Source organism: Epinephelus lanceolatus, chromosome 10 (genome assembly GCF_041903045.1).
Source record: "Epinephelus lanceolatus isolate andai-2023 chromosome 10, ASM4190304v1, whole genome shotgun sequence".
NCBI classification, from domain to species: Eukaryota; Metazoa; Chordata; class Actinopteri; order Perciformes; family Serranidae; genus Epinephelus; species Epinephelus lanceolatus.
The window spans coordinates 40,471,142-40,483,679 of NC_135743.1; positions in this window are offsets into that span (position 1 = coordinate 40,471,142).

The following is a 12,538-nucleotide window of genomic DNA, read 5'->3' on the forward strand; positions in this document are numbered from 1 at the left end:
TCAGCTGCTCGGGTGTGGTTGGCCGTGGTCTGTGGCCATAAGTATTTTGCGCATCTGCTCTATAGGCCCAATGATGTGGGAGCAGCCCTGATCATCGCGGTAATTACAGTACAGGCCAAAAGTTTGGACACACCTTCTCATTCAATGCGTTTTCTTTATTTTCATGACTATTTACATTGTAGATTCTCACTGAAGGCATCAAAAATATGAATGAACACATGTGGAGTTATGTACTTAACAAAAAAAGGTGAAATAACTGAAAACATGTTTTATATTCTAGTTTCTTCAAAATAGCCACCCTTTGCTCTGATTACTGCTTTGCACACTCTTGGCATTCTCTCCATGAGCTTCAAGAGGTAGTCACCTGAAATGGTTTCCACTTCACAGGTGTGCCTTAACAGGGTTAATTAGTGGAATTTCTTGCTTTATCAGTGGGGTTGGGACCATCAGTTGTGTTGTGCAGAAGTCAGGTTAATACACAGCCGACAGCCCTATTGGACAACTGTTAAAATTCATATTATGGCAAGAACCAATCAGCTAACTAAAGAAAAACGAGTGGCCATCATTACTTTAAGAAATGAAGGTCAGTCAGTCCGGAAAATTGCAAAAACTTTAAATGTGTCCCCAAGTGGAGTCGCAAAAACCATCAAGCGCTACAACCAAACTGGCACACATGAGGACCGACCCAGGAAAGGAAGACCAAGAGTCACCTCTGCTTCTGAGGATAAGTTCATCCGAGTCACCAGCCTCAGAAATGGCAAGTTAACAGCAGCTCAGATCAGAGACCAGATGAATGCCACACAGAGTTCTAGCAGCAGACCCATCTCTAGAACAACTGTTAAGAGGAGACTGTGCGAATCAGACCTTCATGGTCAAATAGCTGCTAGGAAACCACTGCTAAGGAGAGGCAACAAGCAGAAGAGATTTGTTTGGGCCAAGAAACACAAGGAATGGACATTAGACCAGTGGAAATCTGTGCTTTGGTCTGATGAGTCCAAATTTGAGATCTTTGGTTCCAACCGCCGTGTCTTTGTGAGACGCAGAAAAGGTGAACGGATGGATTCCACATGCCTGGTTCCCACTGTGAAGCATGGAGGAGGAGGTGTGATGGTGTGGGGGTGTTTTGCTGGTGACACTGTTGGGGATTTATTCAAAATTGAAGGCACACTGAACCAGCATGGCTACCACAGCATCCTGCAGCGACATGCCATCCCATCCGGTTTGCGTTTAGTTGGACGATCATTTATTTTTCAACAGGACAATGACCCCAAACACACCTCCAGGCTGTGTAAGGGCTATTTGACCAAGAAGGAGAGTGATGGAGTGCTGCGGCAGATGACCTGGCCTCCACAGTCACCGGACCTGAACCCAATCGAGATGGTTTGGGGTGAGCTGGACCGCAGAGTGAAGGCAAAGGGGCCAACAAGTGCTAAACACCTCTGGGAACTCCTTCAAGACTGTTGGAAAACCATTTCAGGTGACTACCTCTTGAAGCTCATGGAGAGAATGCCAAGAGTGTGCAAAGCAGTAATCAGAGCAAAGGGTGGCTATTTTGAAGAAACTAGAATATAAAACATGTTTTCAGTTATTTCACCTTTTTTTGTTAAGTACATAACTCCACATGTGTTCATTCATAGTTTTGATGCCTTCAGTGAGAATCTACAATGTAAATAGTCATGAAAATAAAGAAAACGCATTGAATAAGAAGGTGTGTCCAAACTTTTGGCCTGTACTGTACATATCACGGAAATAGAGCTTTTTTTGGCTTCATGTGCCATTGAGCAACTTTCATAGGAATGAGCGGGGGCCCACCGCCATGCAGGAATCACATGACCCACAGGATTCCTGGAAAAATGTGAGCCTCTAACTCAGAATAAGAAACTGAGAAAATACAAAGCTTTTCACGGTTTTTAAAACCAATTTTACTGTGTTGCATAGGAAACCCAGGAGAGGAAGAAGAAGATGAAGTGGTGAAATGCCACTTTTAAAAGCAATATAAAAAGCAAAGCAAAGAGGTATATATTTTCTTTCAAAACTGTAAACATATTGTTGTTTTGAGGCACGAGCTGCACAACTGCAGTTGCAGGACAATCTCACGTTAGCATGTAGCAGGTGAACACAGTGACACCTTTAAAAGCTAAAATCATTATTATTATATTTTTCTCAGGAGTTGATAGAGACCGTAACTGTATGATAAAAATGGACGACATGATAGCTCTCCAAAGGGACGCCAAAAGATGGCAGCGGCCATATCCGGTATATTTTGGCTTCATTTGTGTACAGTGAAGGTAAGTGGAGACGCGTCTTTATTTGCAGTCTATGGAGGAGACCAAACCAGAGCTAAACTGAGAGTCAATATTGGGCGCACATTCATCAGGTGGACAAAAATCCCTCTAAATAAATGCTATGCTGTGTAAATGAGCAACTAGCATGTTCGTTTTAACATCTTTAAATTGTTACATCTTTTCAGGTTTTTCAAATGAATTTGTAAATTTATTCTAAACTTCAATCATGTCTAAATTATTGAATTACTGAACAGAGAATAAAGAACCAAACTTTTCAAGCTGTACATGATTTGCTTGTACTGTTCCCGGTGTGTTTCTGTCCTCTGCAGAACAACAGTCCTGCTCTTCAGATGAGTTCACATGATGACATCTTGATGAGCTTGCAGAGCTGCTCTTTAACAAAGTCTTGCTCCACTTATTGGCATGGTGACTACATTAAGGGAAATATTCAGTTCACTCTAATCTAAAGAGGCAACGTGCAGAGCATTTCTAATTAGTGTCAGGGTCAGCTAATTATAAATCAGCAAAAACCTTTGATTCTGAGGGGGAAGAGCAGGGCACAAATGAAGACAGGTAACACTGGTAATAGCATCTTTTTCTTTCTGTCTCCATTCAACCTTTTCCCACTGCTCCTTTATTATTCTCCCTTTATTCCCTCTCTCAGCTGCATCTCAACCCGCGGCTGCTTGGTATTGTCAGTTGGGGACAAAGCACGGGCTGTGTGGTTGATCTGCTCTGGTATTTAGAAAGCTGACGTCAGATGCATAGCAGTGGCCCTCTGTCTCATTAAGATTGAGCCGGCTGCTTGGTTTGAACCTCCTCTGGAGAGCACAGCAGTAATTGGTAATCAGAGTGGGACAGGGCAAGGCATTCCTTGCTGGCTGCATGACCTCTTCCTGCTCCTGGATCCCAATGTATGTAGACTGCTACACCTGGCTTTGAAACATGAATGAACATTGTACTTGACAAGTGCCTGGCTGTGCAGCTAAAGCTGCTACAGTCTGGACATGGTTTCAGTACGGGCTTTTGATGGTCTATACAAATCACTTGAAGCTGCACTCCCTACATCTTCTGCAGTTATCACAATTGCTATTATTTCCATGCTTCAGTGCTCCACATTTATTGTGAGATGCTCGGTGCTGTAGGTCAGAAAAGCATACAAAAGCCTTCAGTTTGCTGCTCCTCCTCATCCTATTTTGTTTAAACCATTATTTGTATTTATTAACATCATATAAATAATTGAAGCAGTAACACACATGGACCATACACTGTTATGTAGATATTATGGTTTTACAGTATAGACCCATCTACTGTTAGTAAACAGTATGATGTTTCTTGGTGGGTGGGGCTTAACTGGAGGTAAAACAATTCTCCACAGACATTTACTAGTGCTAGCAGGTTCTGATGGCTTGTTCAAGACAATGGAGGAAGATGGTGGGAGTGGTGCATTCAGAAATACTCTTTCCAAGTGCAGGAGCACACTCTGGTACAAAGTGGACTGTTTGTAAATTCGCTGTTGGAATGTACTGTTTGATTATCCAGAGCACCGCATTCTCTGAGTGGCACAGCACACTCTTGGCACTCTGGGCAGATGGAGCAGCAGAGTGCCAAGCAGAGTTAATGTATGGTTAACCTAACTGTATGTTAGCTTATATAAAAATCTAATGCTCTGTTGCTTTAAACAGCACTCTCATTTAAGTGTAGAGCATCAGACTGAATATACGAATGCACCATGTCAGGTCACTCATTCTCTGGGACTGCGAGTGTTACTTGAATAAGTAAACACAGACCAGCAGGACCATACTGGCCGACCCGTCTGCTCTCGCTCAGTGAATGGATGATTTGACAGGACTGATGAAGGTGGGATGGCCAGCTTTGTGGTTGATTACTATGGCAATCTTACAAAGGAGGGCCAAACTTGAACGGCTTCCTCCATTTTGTTTTGCTATTTGAGCTAACATTATCTAATGCGCTAAGAAGTTAGCGTTACAGAGAAATCCAATATTTCTCCTAATACCTCCCCAATTTCTGATTAGGTGGACATGATAACCCTTAATAAACATAACATTATTCATCCCTACAACAGGAAATACTTTTTCCCTAAGAGTGTGCTACACATGCAGCATTGTTGATGATCGCCTCCGTCCAGTCCTTTCATCTTATCGCATTTAACCATAGTTGCCTTCATTTTTGTTGATGGGCAGTGGCGGCTGGTATGCTATAAAATTTGAGTTTTGAGCTGTGACTCATTCTATTCTGGCTCTCAATAACACAATGAGACAAGATCTGTATACACGACATTTGTAGAGATGACAGAAGCATAAGACTCCTCCTGTTTAGCCTACAGCCCTGTGGTGGCGAGTCATATTTTGCCTCCACCGAACAAACTGATGTCATTGTGACGTTGGCCCTAAAAGGGTCTATAGAACTGTAGGTCTTCACACATCTCCTGCTTTCCTTTGGCATGATTAAGTGCAGATGCCATGTTTTGCTTTCTAAAAGAGAATTAATTCTGGGAGGTAGTTGTGACATGCTCAGGAGAACCTGCTAGCAGTGGGTTTTTTTTTAGTTTTTTTTTTTTTTTTTTAACACTAATGCTGCATTCACTTTGAATCAGGCAGATGGTAGCCAACAAACCAGATATAATTTCAGTGGATAAGAGCAGGATGATAAAATTAGGTGAGGCTGGTAGAGAATACTGACAGCAGTAACAGCAGACAGTTGAAATATTATAACTTCTTGCCATGCTACACAAGGGAATTTACAACCACATGTTACATAGCTCCTTTACACATGGAGAAAACATGGGTGATCTGAATAATTACTGGACATTATTAGAAAAATTACATAAAATAACAGACATGAAATGATTTCATTTAATTTCATTCTTTGTAACAATGTGGCATCACCATTGCAACATATCATCATGCATAGTATGTTTTAACAACCTGGTCTCATTCAGAGGTTGTCAAATACTGGCGCTTAGGCACTGACTTCCGCGTCAGCCAATAAGTCTGAGTAGTGCAGCAGGAGGGGTAGTGGATGGCACAACAATCACTGACTTTCACCCAAGAGGCTGGTGTGCACTTTCTGTGTGAATGTAAAGCCAAGGTTTTTCAAAACCTAAACACATGCTTTTGTTGCTGAAACGTAACCACGTGCATTTGTTATTGACCGAAAAAAAAAAAAACTGGCTGAAGTTGACACGTTGTCCCAGAGTGTCAACAAGGGACACACCCAGGATACCTATCACGTCATATGTCAGCGTAGAAAGTGGACGACCAAGCAGCAACATGTAACAAAGTCGGAGTGAAAATGTGTTGGTTTTAACATCCTGCCATTCTGTCAGACTGTTTGTCTTCCCCATGCCGTCCAAAAGGGGTTATCCATCTGCTGTCTACCTGATTCCCAGTAAATGCAGCTTAACCATGCTTCTCGCTTGTGAACATCTCTGTGATTTTGCAGCACTTAGCTGCACTGAACTTTTGAAATTGTTATCTATTTTTCTCCTCTCTTTAAGCTGCACTGTCCATTTTTTCAGCACACAGCTGGGCCACACACTAACTGAACGTTGGTGAAGATACATAAGTGTGTTCATAAAACAGAAAGCTCTTTGGCCCTAAACAAACAGTCTGTTTGCCATGACCAATCAAAAACTGAGGAAGACACTGACTATGTACAGACTCAGTGATCACAGCCTGGCCATAGAGACTGGCAGACACATGCAGACCTGGCTGCCCAGAGAAGAGACATGTGGAGACAGAGCAACATTTCCTGCTACAATGTCGCACATATGAAGACATCAGAAACAAAGTTCTGCACAAAAATTAAAAGTAAACTCCAAGATTTTGATACACTCTCTGGCCAGACTAAAACGCAACATCTACTTGGAGAAAATAGTGTCAGCACCATAGATGCAGCAAAATATGTCAGTGCATTTCACAGCCTAAGAGACAACCAACACAATAACATAAAGTTCATCTCATCAGAGTTCCCACTCTGCCTTTTTTTTACTCCTTCACTTAATGAGTTTTTTTCCCCCATTAAAATGTATGTCTATGATTTTGTATCAATACATTGTTGTTGTGCTTTGGCAACACATATGAAATGTCATGCCAGTAAAGCTTATTGAATTGAAAAAAATTGACCTGAGAGGCCACCCTGCTTCATACATTGCAAGTGGGCTGGTGCACGACCATGAGGTGCACAGAAGTAACAGAATTTTACAATCAATACGTATCCTGACAGGAAGGAGAAGAATGTAAGGACTTTAAAATAGCCTTCACTCCTGCTGTTTCGATTTTGACCATTCCTTTAAAAATTCTCCGTCTCACAGTAAGTCTCCAAGTGCATTAAGTTGTTACTTTCTTTGAAGCTGTCTGTTACACACAAAATACCTTGTACACAAACTTTCTGGTTCACCCACAGTGTGGTATTATATCTTTGTTTGAGTAGGTAATGTTTTAGTTTGATTTATTTTACCATTTCCTGTATTGGCATTCAAATAAGAATAAGATGGCACCACACCAGCACCATCTACAGAGTCTTTTCATTTTCTTTGTTTTTGACACTTGACAGCACACAGAAGCGTTGGAGTTTCACAGTACCTAAAATTCAACTTAATTAACAGTAACACATCAAAGCCAAAGGTGTCCCAGTTCTGGACTGTGACTGACAAGTGATCCCTTTAAGAGATGCAGAGCGAAAACATCCCAGCAAGGACTGCTTCGATCCAAAGATGGAGACAAAAAAATGAACAGAACACCAAAAAAGGCAGGGTGATGTAGGTGTCACTTTAGAAAGTAACAAACTGCCCACCCTAAACGTCATAAGTAACATCCTCAACCACCATTATATAATTTTATATTCTTAACAAAGTGTTATTATCAATCTGATGTATCAGTAAAATTATGTATTTGTCTGACTGCCATGCTCATCACAAACAAAGAAAAACACACACACATCCAAACCGGAAGAAGGGCAGGTGCTGAGCCGAAAACGATGCAAACAACAGAGAAATCAAACAGCTCGCACACTGCAGGGCTCCAATGCTCAGTTGAAATTTATTCAGGTGAGTAACGTTTCGAGCATCAGACTCTTCATCAGACTTTTTAAAGACAAAGGGTGCCGCCATCTTAAATACACACATGACGTGGTCACATGATGCAATGATACGTTACAGGCCCAAAGAAAAAGGAGGAAAAACAATGACCTCCTGTCAGAGATGTACGACATAGTATAGATAACACATAGAAAAATCAACATGCAAAAAAATGGACATGCGAAAAAATAGAAGACAAGATGATAAGTACATGTGCCAGCGTGTACACACAGACACACACAACCCCTGTCTGTGAATGCACAATAGAACATACACATATCAGCAGACCCACACATACACAGCAATAGTGTATGGACACCAGTGCTGTACAACAAGAGATACATCACATCACAAACAAAAGCTACTTAGAGCATCAGTGTGATTATATACATAACACCACATAAAAGGCTGCCGCTGGAAACATATTTAAGATAACGCTCTTATAAGGCATACCAGAGTCAGGCATCTGTACCAGACATCAGGCTGTCAAGCCGTCATAAAGGACAGAAAAATGGCAGAAAAATCAACTGCTTTAACAGAGGGGCCCCTCTATGTACAACAGTAAACAACCACACATATTGTAAACGCACACATATAGAATGTCAGGTAAAGTACGGCAACAAGGAGCAAAACCACTAAACATTTGTACCAGAGACCATCACAAATAAATCACATCACGAAAAAGGTCGAATGTCCATCTCCTCGTTAAGGCCCTTGGGCGACATAGTATCTAAGGTGTAAATTCAAAATAGTTCACGTTTCAAGAGTGACTTATCATGGTCACCGCCTCTCCTTGGTAGTTGAACATGTTTGATCCCAATGTAACTCAGGGAGGCCACGGTGTGGTTCAAAAGGTTAAAATGAGTGGCCACCAGGCTCCTTTGATCATGGTTCCTGATGGCACGTCTGTGTTAAGAGATTCTGGAGGTGGAGGTCCATATGAAGAAAACGTCGTCTATGTACCTTCTGTATGTGGAGATACATGGCAGGAACGGGTTCATGGAGGGATTCAATACCACCTCAAGCTCGAACAGGCCCACATACACATTGTGGTCAGCACTGTCTCTAGCAACTTTAAAATGCAAGATGAGCTTGGTGTGGGCTGTTCAGCGGAGTTCATTTCCTGTTTTTTAAGAAGGAACCATTCAACTGCCGTCAGCCCGCCTTGTATAGGCACATTAGTGTGCAGGGCTTCCACATCCATAGTCACCAGAAATGGTTGATTGTGGTTAGGGTTAGGTTGGACCGTTTTTATCAATTTAATGAACTTGATTGAGTCTTTAATATAGGAGGGCAGAGCTGTAACACAAGGCTGAAGAAAGTAGTCCACAAAAGCAGATATTTTCTCTGTCAGAGAACCAATAGCAGCCACAATGGGTCTGCCTGGAGGAGTGTCATTGTATGTTTTGTGTATTTTGGGTAGAGTGTAAAAAACTGGTGTTACCGGTGAAGTGACCAGCATGAAGGAGTGTTCATGTTTGGTGATTTCACCTTGAGCTAGAAGGTCATGGAGAACACCGTGGACCTTAGATTTAAAATCTGTGGTGGGATTTCCAGGAAGTCTCTGATAGAAGGAGGCATTGTTCAGTTGCGCCTCACCAAGGGCAGCCCCCTCACTCTGATATCTCTCCACTTTGTGCATGTATAGGTCCTGTTTGTGCATGTGTGTGTCTTTCGGACCTGTGTGTAATTGACAAGCAAGAGTGAAAACATTGAATTTCCCCTCAGGGGGATTAATAAAGTAAATAAACTAAACTAAACTAAACTTGTAGGCTCCTCTGTCCAGAATCATTAGAGCGCCCCCTTTGTCCGCGCTTTGAACTACTATGGACGTGTCATTTTTTAAAATGCATGTTGATTTTTCTATGTGTTATCTATACTATGTCGGACATCTCTGACAGGAGGTCATTGTTTTTCCTCCTTTTTCTTTGGGCCTGTAACGGATCATTGCATCATGTGACCACGTCATGTGTGTATTTAAGATGGCGGCACCCTTTCTCTTAAAAAAGTCTGATGAAGAGCCTGACGCTCGAAACGTTACTCACCTGAATAAATTTCAACTGAGCATTGGAGCCCTGCAGTGTGCGAGCTGTTTGATTTCTCTGACTGCCATGCTACCTAGCTGCATTATTCCAGTACTGTATCTGTGAAAATAAAATCACTGTTAACATTTTTCAGAGACAACATGGTCATGCAGTTTACCAGGCAAACACCTGTCAAGTGCAGGTCTGGGTTTGATTTAAAACAGAACAAAAGCTTTGACACACAGAAGGAGACTGTTTGTATTCTCAGAGGCAGTGACTCATCAGGTGAAATTCAACTCCCAAAGCACCGTCTATTTGTCTGTCTTACCTTGCTGATTTGCCTTAAATGAGAGTGTTGTGAGCCTGAAATGACATGATCAAATCCCCCCCTGAAAAACATTTGTTGTCTGTAATCAACGACAAAAAAGTGTATTTCCACAACCTGCAATTTCATATAATTATTTTGGCTAAAGAGGCTGGGACATTGGTGTTGTGTGTTTCAAATTGTATGGGGTGGCTAGGGCCAGAGAAGGCTTTCAACCTGATTTTCTCTCAGGCAATTTTTGTCGCTGGCTCTGGGTGTTCAGGTCCTCATGTAATCACCAAGGCTGTGCTGCAGGCCTCATTAACAGCTATGATAAGAGAGGAGAGACCACCAGATTGACACAAGAGAAAAAGAGAGGGCAACATAACTTTTTATGTGAGGGTCCAATTTGCTTGGACTCCTTATAAAAAAGATGTTAGATCTTATAAATCCGGTGTGTAACAAAGGTGGAATGCAACACCAGCATTTAGAAAACTCTTTGCAGGTTACACACTCTCACATTAAGATTAAATGGGAGCATGCATCCACATCATTTGTATGGCAATCAATGTCATATTCTTCCCTCAATCCAAAATGTCATGACCTGGGTATGGCTAAATTTCAGCTAAATGTGTGCTAAATTGAGGCTTTTATGTGTCTTGGTGGTGCTTTTTGTGGCTGGGTTTGGTGGTGTGTGGCTGCAAGTCACTCATCCGAGTGAGGAAATCAACCAGTCTGTAAACTCTCCTCCTGCTGACTTCTCTTGACTTCTCTCCAGGTCGAGGTATTTAAATGTGAGCATCAGTAAGCAAAGATGAAGCGAATGGCAACATATTCTCATTCCGACCTCATCACATATTGACGTTTAGTCATGGACTTTCTACATGGAGATATGACGTGCAGAGTACCCTGGGTGCGTTGGTTGTTGACGTGGGATGCCGTGTCAACTTTAGCCTGTTACATGCATTGTCTGTTTTCAAAATACATTTATGTTTTCACAAGAGATGTACAGTTGTTATACAGTCTCTTTCAAAAGAAATGCGCTATGCTGGTACAACACCACAAACTGACGTTTTTTTTCCTTCGACAACAAACGCACCTGGTTACGTTTAACCAACACAAGCACTCAGTTGGGTTTAGGCAACAGGAAAGGAGAACAGGGTTTGGCTTTACAATCGCACAGGAAGCAAACACCAGCCTCCCAGGTGAATGTCGGTGGTTGTTGGACCCATCCACCACCCCTCCTGCCCACCGCACTCGGACTGCTGCAACCGGCCAACATGAGAGGACGCCTTTTTTCATCAGTGACGCTGGAAGTCGAACGGTTGCAGATGGGCACCAGCAGAACTGACAGCCTTATTATCCAGTTTTCAGCAGATATCAGGACCTGTAATGTCCCTTTTTTCACTGAAACTTGGCTAAATCATGGACAGTGCCATTCAACCAGGTGACTCTTTTCTGTATACCAATCTGACAGAGCAGAAGACTCCCGCAGGAGAAGGGAGGAGGCATGTGCTTTATGTTGAACAGGGACTGGTGTGACAGTGGGAATGTGAGGTGCTGTCCTGTACCTGCTTGTCCCTGCGCCACAAGTAGAATAAACATCCTGGATCACTGCTGTGCACCATTCTGAGGCAGCTGCAGAGCAAAGTAGCTGCCTGTGTTCAGGGGGAGCGACTATGTGGCTGTCTTGTTGAGGTTAAGATAAGTAAACAAACGATGAGGCATGCCCCCAGTTACATAAGACATGGAGCCAGAGTCTGGATCATGTCTCATGCCGGAATTCCACTGGATGTGTGTCTGTTGCGGAACGGCAGCGCTGGTTATCCGCTGCGTGCTCCGGCGTCTGTCAACACCCACTGGCTGCATTTGCTGTGTGGAGCCGTGCAGCTCCGCCGGAAGACATCTCGGTGCACCTCCATGATCAATATCTCCTCGTCCATGGTGTCAACGGGGTGAAATGACGCCTGAAAACCTCTGACCTGTTGACTTCAGGCCTGCCTCTGCCCATTATGTAGTTTTCAAGGTGTAGTGCAGGGAAGTATGATCCGACATGACCACTGTGTATTTTATTTTGAAAATTAACCGGATGTTTTATTTTATTTCTGTGCACGACCTCCTGCCCCGCACGATCTGCTCTGTGCTGAGTTGCTGCGTTGTGCTCCGGCGTCTGGCAATAGAAGTCCTGCATATCTGTTGCGGAGGGCTCCAGAGCGCCACAGCTGTGACGGAGCCAGAACGCAGCACAGCTGCAGCTGGTGGAAGCACACACATTGACTAGAATTGAAACGTATTGGCTCTGCTGCCATTCCGGAGCGCAGAGGCACGCATCTGGTGGAATTTGGGGGGTCAGGACACCACTGTCAACGTCACTGTTGATTCAGTGAGTCTGTGGTGGATTTAATTTGTGCAGTTAAATCATTCCATAACTAGAAACTACTGATAACCAGAATCATCCAGGATGATGTAAAAACAACAGCAGCTGGTCTGGAAACATGGACAAACAGAAAGCAGCAGCCTACACTTTAAGAAGAGGCAAAAAAGGATTAACTTACAATGCACAAGTTGGAGGAGCTGATGTTGTGCCTTGTGTGTATTCGCATGGAGAGCAGAGATCAAGGAGATATTGGAAGCAATGTAATACCTAACAAGAGAGTTACAGCCATACTACTTGCTCTGTGGGAGGTTGGTGAGGTTGTATTTACGTACATCAGTGCTTTGAGCAAGTAACACACACAAGCAAATGCAAACACACATTCATTGACCCTAATAGCATGCTAATTAGCAATAAACACACATTACAGCTGAGGATGATGGAAATGTC